This window comes from Mesoplodon densirostris, chromosome 17, assembly GCF_025265405.1.
Source record: "Mesoplodon densirostris isolate mMesDen1 chromosome 17, mMesDen1 primary haplotype, whole genome shotgun sequence".
NCBI classification, from domain to species: Eukaryota; Metazoa; Chordata; class Mammalia; order Artiodactyla; family Ziphiidae; genus Mesoplodon; species Mesoplodon densirostris.
This window is the reverse complement of record NC_082677.1, coordinates 40,762,678-40,775,763: the sequence shown is the minus strand read 5'-3', so window position 1 is coordinate 40,775,763 and position 13,086 is coordinate 40,762,678.

Here is a 13,086-nt window from a genome sequence, read left to right as displayed (position 1 = left end):
ATCTCATATGATCAGGCTTAGTACAGGGCTGAAAAATACTATGCCTTCAATTGACATCTACTGAAAAAATAGAATGAAGTGAGGCATCCACACGAGAATATTAGCAATTTGAGATAAATCAAAAGTATGGATTATGAAAAGGACTTTATACATTTATATTAATCTATATATTGATACATTTACATGAAAATTAGACACAGTACAGTAAGTAGCATCAAAATTTTTGACGTTTTTATTATAAATATACACTTCTGGGTTCCAATGACCAGAAATTTTGATTTTTTAGCTCTGTAGGACACAAAAATCTGTACTTTGGCTAACTCCCTAGTTGATTCTTCTTCAAACTAAAGTAAGAGAATAAATTCTTATAAAATCTCATAAGAAAAATGAGGTAATTTTTAAACAGAGTGATGGACATATGAGAGGCCACATCTCATCTTTGTTTTCATAATGAACCAAGTTGAATTATAGAATTCTACAGCTCTGATTCTTGACTATGGAGAAGTTTCCTCATATGCCAATTCAGCTGTCTCCAAATATGTCATGATGGCATCTTCTAAAAACAGAGTTGCATAATAATTTTAGAGGCCAGAGTTGTTTGATGGTTTAAACACTAAATACCCCCTTTCTAAGTTAAATCTCTGTTAACAGAATTTATTGAGGAACAACCAAAAGTTTACATAATATACACATTTTTTTCTATTATCTTATCTATTGTATATTTTTCTGTATAAATATACACACAGTTTTACTAACATAAATTTCAGTAATCAGAAAATAAGTAAAGAAGGTAAAATCTCTCTGAAACTTGAAATATAGTATATGAACTATATAGTGTACTTTTCCAGGTATACTTACTAAAATCTATATATCTGATCCATGTACCTAAATACAATTATCATACAGTTAATAGAATAAGATAATATAAGCATGTATTGATTTCTCCACTTATTTAGCCTTCTCTTCTCAGGAACATATATGATTTGCAAAGGGGTTTGTATTTCTGTATGGACACACATACACACTAACATAAAATTTCTTGTCTTAAGTGCCATATGGTCTCTTTTTAAATCTTTTGTCTTCCAGATTGTACAGAATTTTACTATTGATTTGGCTTATCTAACTCACTTTCAGAAATGAAATGAGCTTTCTAATTAACTTGACTCATTCTTAAATGTATAGATTAAATGTCCCTTAATGTGTCTGCTCACATCTGGTATTCCAGATGTTTGCTATAATAATCATATAAAAACCAACACAGCATTTCCAAGGCCATGAAAAACACAGAAGAATGAATAAAGGCAGAATTGTATCCCTTCCTGCATATGATTCTCTAGAAATTAGGTATTCTATACTGCACAACCCAAATCAATTCATCAAAACCTCAAAACCTAAACAGTTCTAATCCAGCCTTAAATGAACTGGAGCCCTAAATAGCATAAAATGAATTTCTCATTCAAAGATTCTCTTGAGTACAGAATGCCCTAAAAATAAGCATCTTGAATTTTTTTTATTTTATCAAAAAAAAATTTTTTTTAATCAGGACTGAGGCTTAATGGGGTATGGTGCAGTCTGGGCCAGACAACCATGACCAGGAGGTTAGATAGCCACACAGAAGCTGTGCAAGGGAAGGTCCAAGTTGCAGGTACTAGGAGAGGGGGTGGTGACACACATGTGTCACTTCACAAGTGGTAGTTATCAGACAGTAGGTTGGGACACTAATGCAGTGGGGCAATAGGAATGTTTCTGGGTGAGTGGCACTTAGATATTTTAGAATAATCAGGATGAAATGAATAATGAATAATGCAGACTTCATGTATGATTAGAACAAATTAAGGGAGGTAAGTACAGAATGAGGAAGACACAAAAAAACTAATGAAAATATCTATGGAAATAATTATATCATCTCAATATAAGCATGATATCATTTGAAGCCTCAAATTCTAATAAAATCGATAATCAATTAAAAGAAGTATGGATTTTAGACCAAGAGGAGCAATATTCCACCCACACTAGATATTGAACACATACTTAGTGTTCAATTCTGGTGGGACATCTATGTTACAGAGAACATTGGTAAACGATGATATACTAAGAAAAGCAACCAGTTCAATTCAGTTTAACATTCATCAGCATGCTGGTAATTTGCCAAACACTTTCTAGATATTATAGAGTGTTTAGAAAGCATTATAGAACATATAATTTGTCAAAGTTAGACTGTACATATCTGAAAAAGAGAAGACTTTGTATGAGGTGGAGTGAGGTTGGAAGGCATACATTGCATTGTTTGTCTTTTGAACATATAAAAGACTGAGTGCCCAGGGGAATGACACTCATTAGGAATTCAATAGGAAAGAAACTGAATGGACCATTTTATGAGGTAGTAATTTTCCTATTAATCTACATGTTCAAGCAGAGGACTTTGGTAACAATGTTTGGGCACCCTTAAAAATGATGGGGTTGCATCTTAAGTTTGGTGAAAACCTCCTTGCAATTCAAAACTCCCAGCTGTTTTATGGCATATGCAGAAATAGAACCTAGGCATCCTGTCTTTTATTCTTTCCAATACACTTTGACTTCTGGGTGATACTTACCAGTCTGCCTTATCTCCTTCAGCAGTTGATAATGCATTAGAGCCACTTCATATCAGACAAAAAAAAAAAAAAATAGGCTGTGAAATGTTGCTCCAACTGTGTCTACTACTTCCTGGACCATAGCAATACATTAGTTTTTTTCTTCTCCAGAAGGATGGAAAATTATATACCTGATGTAAAGGACCATGAAGAATTTGGAAAAGGTGGTATTATTTGAAGCCTAACTAAAAGAAACATTATTTCATCTTTTATTTTGAAAAATAGTCATGGTTATACTGTTTCTGATGTCCTTAGCATACAAATTATACTATACCTCTATTTTCTTATTATACTTGTATTATAAATATTATTTATTTCTTAGCCCCTTTGTGATGGGAGAACAATATGGGATAAGAATTTAATAAAATGTGTTCTCTTTGTTTCTCGATTGGCTTTGAGAACAATGCAGTATATATATAAAACATGATCAACCTGTTATATACTTTTAATTTTGAATAATACAGAGGCTTAACATGTGCCAGACAAGATTCTTAATACATCATATATTATAAATTTTATCATTTAAGCAGTTTTCAGTTATGTAATATGATAGCACTTTGATCAATATTGAAAGGAAAGCTCATGTTCACCTAATGAACATACCAAGTTAATTAGCTATCATTCACAATCACAGTAATGTGCAAGGTAATATAGTATTTCAAGATAAATTTAAGACTATTCTTGACACAATTAGCATAATATTTTTAAAAGAGATGGAGGTTATAACCACAAAGTCTTGTTAGCCTTAAGGTATCCTTGAAAGTGACCAAGGTAAAGCAATTCATATTATTGCAAGAGACAGGTTTTTCACGAAAATCTGGATAATGAAAATCATTTTGAATGTGAAACATTTCAACTGTACTTGAACATTCCATATTCCTTATTTACCAGTTTTCTCTACTTTTAGCAGATGTTTTATATGACAGTTTAGCCACCCTGTAATGTCTATGCTCAGGAAAGATGTCCTGGTTGGCACTGGTGACTATTTTGTTACAGTACATAGATGTGAAAATATATGACTGCAAAAGAATTCCAAGCAGTTCAAACCTGAGGATATTAGTAATGAAACACTGAAGAAATGTTCATGTAGCTGAAGCAGTCTTAAAGTTTTGTGTCTCTGCTCACTATCCAGCACTTAGAGTATAATCAGTTCTGCAAATGTAAATGGCTTATTGTAAGTGGCACATTGCTACTTGAGAGAGAAGTTCTCAAGCAGTTCTTTTATTATATTCCTAAATTAATCCCACATAAGTCATGGGCTTGGGTCATTGACTATAAAGTAGAAAATCTAGAAATCCAAGCTTAGAATAAATAAAGATGATCAATTTGCAATCAGTTTGTCTCTGTATATGTGATATTTAAATCTTTCTCAAAAAGTATTTTAGAAAATGAAGACTAAAATTGACTAATTTCACCCTAGAATTCATTCATTCTAAAATGAGTAAAAACCATGAATATAAACTGTTGGGAATCAATTAATTGGGCCTCAAATAAGATATGGTTATTCATTAGTCATTTTTGTATGCTGACTACAATATGCATTTTGGGAAATAATTCACAATGAGTGAATATAAGTCCACAAGTCATATTGTGTATTTTCCATTCCTTATATATTGTTAATTAGTAAACAAATAAAAAAGTGAGGGCTTCCCTGGTGGCCCAGTGGTTGAGAGTCTGCCTGCCGATGCAGGGGACACGGGTTCGTGCCCTGGTCCGGGAAGATCCCACGTGCCGTGGAGTGGCTGGGCCCATGAACCATGGCTGTTGAGCCTGAGCGTCCAGAATCTGTGCTCTGCAATGGGAGAGGCCACAACAGTGAGAGTCCCGTGTACCAAAAAAAAAAAAATAAAAAAATACACAAACTTTATTACTTAAGATAATTATAACATTTTGTTGAACAACATTACTTAAGTGAAGCAAGAGAGAAAGGAAAATATAGAACTCTGTCCATGATTTAAATGTAGTGGAAAGAACACTTGACCTCAGTCAAAGATCTGAGTTTCAATCATGCAAGTAAGTTAAAATTTTTCAATGTTATTATCTTTGTCTATAACATGTAGAAAGTAATATCTACCCTAGATAACTCACAGTGTTGTTGTTGTGTGTTAAAAGTGATAAAATTGATTTGTTAGAAACTATAAGAAAGCATATTATTAAGTGATTAATAAATGGATAGAGAAAGGTTGAAAAGGTTAGTTTGTTTGAAGTCTGTACATTTACAGGTATCTATCTGAGGCTTATGTGCTTCTCAAAAGAGTCGAATTCTGAAGGAACAAGATACCATTCTCAGCAGTCTCAAATGGTTAGGAGTGAGCAAGTGATCAAGGTTTAGGAACTCCTAATTTCTTGTGTGAGACTTTGAATCTAGAATGAGACCCCTAGAGCAGAGAGCTATTGCAATTTCTTTTCCCATCCCAGATGTCGGGCAGTGGCGACTGGAACATTGACTGCAGCAGGAGTAGAGGCAGGGATGGGAGATACATCAGTGACATGGGCTCAGAGTCATCCCAGAGGTGTGGCCCTGGCTCTGGTTCCCACAGCCCACTGTCCCCTGGCTTTGGCTTATCCTCTGAGTCTGGTTCTCCAATCTTCCTGTGGTTTCTAAGACCTGTCTAACACACTTCCAAAATGTATTGTTTTCTGCAAAGAGAGGCAGGTTTGGTTTTTGCTACTTGAAATCAAAAATCTGTCACGTAATGAATTCACCAGGAGTTTATTTGATACAAACATAGTTATAGTAATATAACTGGTACTCTCTTTTAAGGATTAAAAATATGGTTATTGGGCCTCCCTGGTGGCGCAGTGGTTAAGAGTCCGCCTGCCGATGCAGGGGATACGGGTTCGTGCCCCGGTCTGGGAGGATCCCATATGCCGCGGAGCGGCTGGGCCCGTGAGCCATGGCCGCTAGGCCTGCGCATCCGGAGCCTGTGCTCCGCAACGGGAGAGGCCACAACAGTGAGAGGCCCACATACCGCAAAAAGAAAAAAAAAAAAAAAAAAAAAAAAAAAAATATGGTTATTGATTTCATGAATTCCACTTTGTTCCTAGAAACACTTTCTTTCTATCTCTCTGATCTTTTACATATCTTAATATATTAATACTATCTTGTATGCTGCCTTAACCTGAAACGGCTGTACTCAGAGACACTCCATAATTCCCTTTACAGCCCAAATCTCCATCAGAACTTAAATTATATTATGGTAATCAGTGTCTTAAAAAGAGCCAGTTAGAAGTGGCATGTGCCAAAATAAGAGGGTTGGATATTAGCAATGCATATTTTAGTGTCTACAGTTGTTCTCCTTTTCACTGCAATAGTGTTTCTTACCCTTTACTTGTTTAATGGAATAGATGGCATATTTTTTGAGGACTGATTTATTTGGTTTGGTTTGTATGAATTGATTCATTTTAGAGCATTTGACAGAATAGTTGGTATCAAAATAATGCTGTATACAAAACACATAAACACATTATTGTATGAAGAATGAACTAAAAGATCATAAGTTCTCAGAAATGATGCTCACAGCAAGAGGATTAAATTGCATAAAAATCAAGTCACTACTCTGAAATACATAGTGTAATAAAAGCTTGAGAGAAAAATGTAAAATGAACTAAATTTCTCAGCCATTGCCATGAGTCTGGATGTACATCCTGCTGTTATGTGAACAATTACCCTGCCTGGAGGGAACTGAATGAATGTTGGCACCTATTGGCAGATGAAGTAAAATCCTAAGTTTATTCTCCTATCACGAGGCTCACATGCCATATGCTACAAACTAATACATTAAGTCGGCATAATGAGGAAGATAACACGTTGTGCTCCTGCTTGCTTACATTGCAAAAACAGTGACACCATTCCATAAATTGTCTGTAATTAATTGAATTTCTTTATTTCTTGCAATTCTTAGAATTGTAGAAGTACATGAATGAAGAAAATATACCAGTTGATTTGCTTTGTTAAGAGTAGAAGATACATTGAACTTTGACCTAAATCATTTTCTCTCCATTTTTCTTGAATCTTCCAAGATCTATGCTGCATATTTGCCATTGAATACTATAATCTCTATATGCTTTTTTTAAATATAAAACAGGAGTGCATAGAAAATATACAGATCTGACACTGAAAATCTTATTTTCATTAGGTGGGTTATTCTTACAAATATATTTAAATTGGATAATTTTGATTTCCATATTAACTCTATTACTGTGTCCCCTGCATGAAGGATATGCAAAATGTGTAGCATGGTTTAGGTTTTGAGCCAAGGGATCAGTGAATGTTTGACTGTGGATTGACAACTGATACATGGAATGTTTGGAAACTAAGAAGTCTGTATAACCACATATCATCATTTTGGGAAAAATCAAAGTGAGAATGTATGGGGAGGAATGAACAAGTACCTCAAATAAAAAGGAAGCAAATTTAGTCCTTCTTTCCAATTATCCCTGTGGATATCCCTGAACATAAAAATAGAGCATGGTAAAGTCACCAGGAGTATAAGAGCAATGTGCATGTGATTGCTATAGCCCTAGACCTCTCAACAAATCAGCCAGTCAACAGTGTGTTCTGCATTTGGCCATGCACAGTAAAATATTCAAAGAAATATAGGACACTGTTTTTATTGCCAAGGAATTTAAAATTCAAATAGTGTGCCAATACATACAGGGTTATAGTATGGAAAGTAAAAACTCAATAGAGAAAAATTAGATGTAATCTAAATGGGATGAATCAAACTACTGGGGGACTCCTGAAAAGTTGGAAGATTTTGTGTAGAAGATTGCAGTTAATTGACTGATGAAGGATGTGGAGGACATGGATAGTAAGGAAAAGGTGTAAGAGATGCCAGGGAAAGACACTCCAAAATAAACAAAGCCACTAGCTCAATGCTAGCAATGAGCATGTTTTGTATTCAGGAGAAAGGAATAGTACTTCATGATGAAATGTCACAGAATAATTCAAAATATGTTTGGTGAGGAAAGAGTAGATAGCTCATGGAAAATATCGAAAGAGAGCAGATATTTGGACTTGTTCTGCTAGATAATAAGGAAATACTGAAGAAAACACAATTTCATTCAAAGCTAATACATATTAATGTAATTCCCAATTACTGCCTAGCCACTGTGCAGGATGATAAAATAGCTAAAAAGTATTCTAAGTGTATCAGCTAGTATCAGTATGTGGTTTCTTCACCTTGAAAATGTTTTTTGCTTTGCTTAAAATTTTATTTTTAGACATTCAAAAAGAGAGAAAATATGGATTTCTGGTTAAATGACTTTGTAAATCAACACTTTTAAATTTGTATTTCTCTGATACACTACATCCTCCGTAAAAATGTGTAGCAATGATAGATAAATTACAAAAAGAGGAATTTAAAAGCCCCCCAAAATAAACATTTATAAGTATCAGAAATAAATATAAATGTAACACAATGAGTAGAGGATAAAGCTATGTGCTTTCTGGGTTTCAGGTATCAATGCAGGCTGAGAAAGCCTAAAGTTCACTTTGCCTAAGTAATAAAGATGGAAACCACAACATATAAACGACGGGAAGGACCAAAGATCTGCTCATTTCTGAAAACCAGGGTTAAAGAGGATTTCCACTGGTGGTGAAAGAAGATGAAATAAATTACACCAAATAGGTCTCCAACTCATGGCTTTTTGAAGTTGTGGACCTGGGAAGTAGATGGCCAAAAACCCAACTTAAGAGCTGGAACTAAAACAGCACATCTCTGGCTTGGAATCTGAATGTACAATATCCCTGGTATCATTGTAGGATAGGAGTTCCAAGCTGACACTTTAACAATTTGCTCTGTATCAGGGGCCTTGTGGGTTAGCTGGAGGCATTTAAATTCAGTATGCAAGATAGGTTATGAGAAAGTGGTAGACAGACAGATAAAGAGAGAGAAAGAATCACTGCTCTCTTCACTGACACATACAAGATGAGCTTGAAAATCAAAACTCTAATAAGCACAAAGAACGAAAAATAGCAAATTACTCTACATGAATTTACACTAAATTAAGTAAGAATAAAATAATATGTAAAACATTTACATACTTATATTTAATATCATTAAAGAGATAAGGGAATAACATTGATAAATTTCTGCAAAAATAGTGCAGAAATGAGACAATATTAGATGACTATGAATAAATTCATTGGAAATATTTGAAAAAATGTGAATGTTGAAAACAAAAATTAAGATAAGATAAATTCTAAAATGTTTAGATTTGAGATCTACCATGCCAATTGGACCTGATGGGAGCTACTCTAGGTGCTTTGACAAGATGCACTTGTACAAGGAAATGATAGATGCATACTTCAAAAATTCAGAGGTTGCCACATGAGTGAAGTTTTAAGAATTTCAGTAATCTTTGGCAAGCCAAAATATCCTTTTATGTCAGTGGTTCTCAAACTTTAATGTTCATTAATATCACCCTCAGAGTTTCTGATTAGTAGAACTGGTCAAAGCTCAAGAATTTATATTTTTAACAAGTTCCCAAGTAATGCAAAGCCATGTCATATGTAACAGAAAACAAGAAATTATTTGAAGAGTATATCTGTATAATCTATCAGGCACTAGCTGAGGCTAAGTGCCTGAACATGTAACATTGAGGAATGGTTATTATCACACTCAGAAACTCATAACATTGGTTGAATACAGCAGCAATACATCATGCAATAGAAATGATACACTTGGGATCCAGCCCTGCAAGATCAAGAGGACATAAGTAAAGTACATAAAGAGTTAACCCAGACTATAAAGTACATAGAGAGGTAACCCAGAGGTTACCCACCTCTGTTTCAACACTGCTTCTCCCTCAGGTTTACATCTATAGCCTCCCAGAGGGTTCCTTAAGTCTCACTAACAACTGTGGATATGAATTCAGCTCTCATTTGTGGATGAGTAAAGTTATTATTAGAAGAAAATGGACTGCTTCCAAGTTACAGTCTTTTTCAGGGCTGGCCCTCAAGACACTGGGCAGGAGGAAATAGCCTCTCAGTGTGACAAGCTGTATACAGAGCACATGGTCATTTACTTCGGGAGTGAAACAGCCTTAAGTACAGATATACACTGACTCCTAGGCAGTCATGATATTTAAAAGACAAAGATGGGATAATGAGAGTCAAAGGAATATGGCAAAGAGTAAAGTGGTGAATCTATGGAACTGAGTGCAAAACACATATCTTTGTGTATCACATTAATATACACCAGAGAACATTTTGGGGGAACTCTTAACAATATAAACAGTATGATTTACCTTGTGTATGTCAATCAGCCTCTCCCTTCATAAACTTCCATGCCGGGTCAATGAATCTGCAAAAGATGTACCTGGTAGCAAGGCTAAAACTACGTATGGGCTCAAGAACATATATTCCCTTTCTCCACCTATAAATCTGCAAGCAGAAGAAACAACTCTGATCTCTTTATCTTAACACCATTCCTCAATGAGAACATTGGTGCCAGGTTTACTATATTGGACCCTTTCTACCCTGGATGGTGCAGCAATTTGTTCTTACTGGAATTGACACCTATCTCAGATAGGAATTTGTCTTCCTTGCCTGCTGTAGTGCTTCTTCAAGCATTACCATCTTAGAACCAAGAGAACCACTAACTTATTAGCATGGGATCCTGTACTGCATTGCTTCACACCAGTGGACCAATTTTATGGCAGAAGAGGTGTGACAATGTGCTCATGATCATAGAACCCACTGCTGCTACACTGTATTGCCATAACTTGCCTAATAGACTGATGGAATGGATATCAAAGTTACCACAAGAAATAGCTCAGATTACTATATCTTGTGAGTTTGAGATTCTGTTTTCCAGTATTTGCACTGAACCAACAGCTTACGTATGTGATAGGTACTTAGAAGCTAGAATGCTTAGATCTAGGAACCATGAGCAAAAGTAGGATCCACCCCCTCTAAACAGTCCTCCCAAAGGCCTACTTGGGAACACGAGGGCAAGATTAGTGAAGTGGATTTTGAAGAACAAACCTGGGAAGACTCACTCTCCTTGATGTTAACACAGTCTATCATTGGTGTAGATTGACAAAACAGAGTGGCAACTTTTAAACATGCTAAATCACAGATTTGACTTTACAATACAGTAAAGAATGAACTTTCTATAAAGTGGAGCTAGGAAAATTGGTTGTTCTGTGGAAAATATAAACTTGGATTCTTTCCTCGTATCATATAACAAAAATCCTTTCCAGGTAGATTACAACTTAAGTGAGAAGAGCAAAAAGTTAAAATTGTAAAAAAAAATATGTAAGAAGATATGACCTTAGGATAGGGAAGAACATCTTAAAGAAGACACACAGGGCTTCCCTGGTGGCGCAGTGGTTGAGGGTCCGCCTGCCGATGCAGAGAACACGGCTTCGTACCCCGGACTGGGAAGATCCTACATGCCGCGGAGCGACTGGGCTCGTGAGCCATGGCCGCTGAACCTGTGCGTCCCGAGCCTGTGCTCCACAATGGGAGAGGCCACAACAGTGAGAGACCCATGTACCGCAAAAAAAGAGAAGACACACAGAGCACAAAACACAAAGGAAAATATTTATAAATTTGACTATATTAATTTAAATTTTCCTACATAGACACACCATAAACAAAATGAAAAGAAAAACCACAATCTGAAAGAAGATATCTACTGGGCCTATAGAAAAAACAAAAATTGAATTATTTTTTGTTAGAAACCTCTCCAATAATAATAACTGATAATAAAATGACAACCCAATGGGAAAATCGACAATAATTAAAACAATTCACACAGGAGGAAGTCTGAATTAGCAATGAACACAAAAAATGTCTAATACCAGAAGTAACTACAGAAGTGAAAATTAAAACACAATTAGATGACATTCTCATTATTATTATTATTATACATGCAAGAACTTTAAAATATTTGACAATGCCAACAACTGTCAAAGATCCAGAAAAATAAAATTAAGAATTGCCTCATGCTCCTGATGGACATGTAAAATAACAGAAGCATTTTGGAATGTAATTTGACAATATCTAGAAAAGTTCAAGAGGCAGTGTATCATTTAGAATGATGTTCAGGCATAAGTAACTGTAAATCAGATTACAGTGGTTTAGTCAAGCAAAGGGTTTGTCTCAGACACTAAAATAAAAATTATCTGGACAGCCCTGGGCATCCCAGGTCTGGAGAAGTGGCTAACAATGCTTTCAAGGACTCAGACCTATTTTGTCACTCTGCTTTCCTGCACCTCCAGGATAACCACAATTCCGGGCAAGAAGAAGGTTAGGCGTGGTTGAATTGGCATTGGCAGTTTTTACTGATATTGACTTGTCCAGAACTATATCATAATGTAGCCACATCTAGCTGCAAAAGAGATTTCTTTTCAAACTCTAAAGTTGAGATAGCCAAATATAAAGGGATTTGAGCAGTGCTGAATTAGTCAGTTTGACATAAATATATATATATATATATATATATATATATATATATATATATATATATATATATATTATATAATCGCCTACTGTCTTGCTACTCATAGTGTGTTCTGTTCTCCATGAACAAGAAGATGCCTCTGCACCATTTAATAATTTTAAGAAATGCATCATTTCAGGCTCTACCTCAGATCTACTGGATCAGTATCTGCATTTTAACAGGCGTCCCAGGTATATCCACGGCAAATTAAACATGTAACAGTGTACATTGTACCTTACAAGGAAATATGGAAGTAACCTAAATGCCCATCAATAACAGAGTACATAAATATTTATTCAATAGAATAATTTAAAGGGCAGTTGGAACAAATAACTAGATTGACTAGTACTCATATGGACAAATACCAAAAGTATAATATTGATTTAAAAAGACCAAATGTAAAATTAAATCAACAGTATGATATAGTTTGTGTATGTTTTTTAAAGTATAAAACAATATTTCATATGAATACAAACATACTTATCAAAATATTTTAAAATGTATGGATGAAGGATGTTCGTCAACTTTTTATATTGATTAACTTGGGATAAAGATAAAAGGAAATGTGATTGAAAAAGAGTACAAAGTGGTTTCAATTGCATCTGTTATACTGTATTTCTTTAAAAACTGCAAATATGGCAAAATGTTAAGAAATGTGTGTATTTGCACTTGTGTGTCAGCAAAATTATTCTCTAAACTTTTTATACATTTTAAATATTTCTTAATATATTTTTACATATAAAATGAATGCAAATAATTTTTTGAAAGGATAGCAATGATGTAACTCTTTCCACACTGGCAATTTGTTCTTAAATGATTTAGCAATAGCTGGGTAAAATGAATACATTATTTATGATTAAGTCAGCATTAGAGCAACATTTGTAACTGAATTTTATGATAGTGAGTCCATGATATTTCAAGGAATTTGCAGCTCTCTCCTGGTAATAACACAGTTAAGAACATATCTAAATACATGTACACATATTTATAACAAGCAT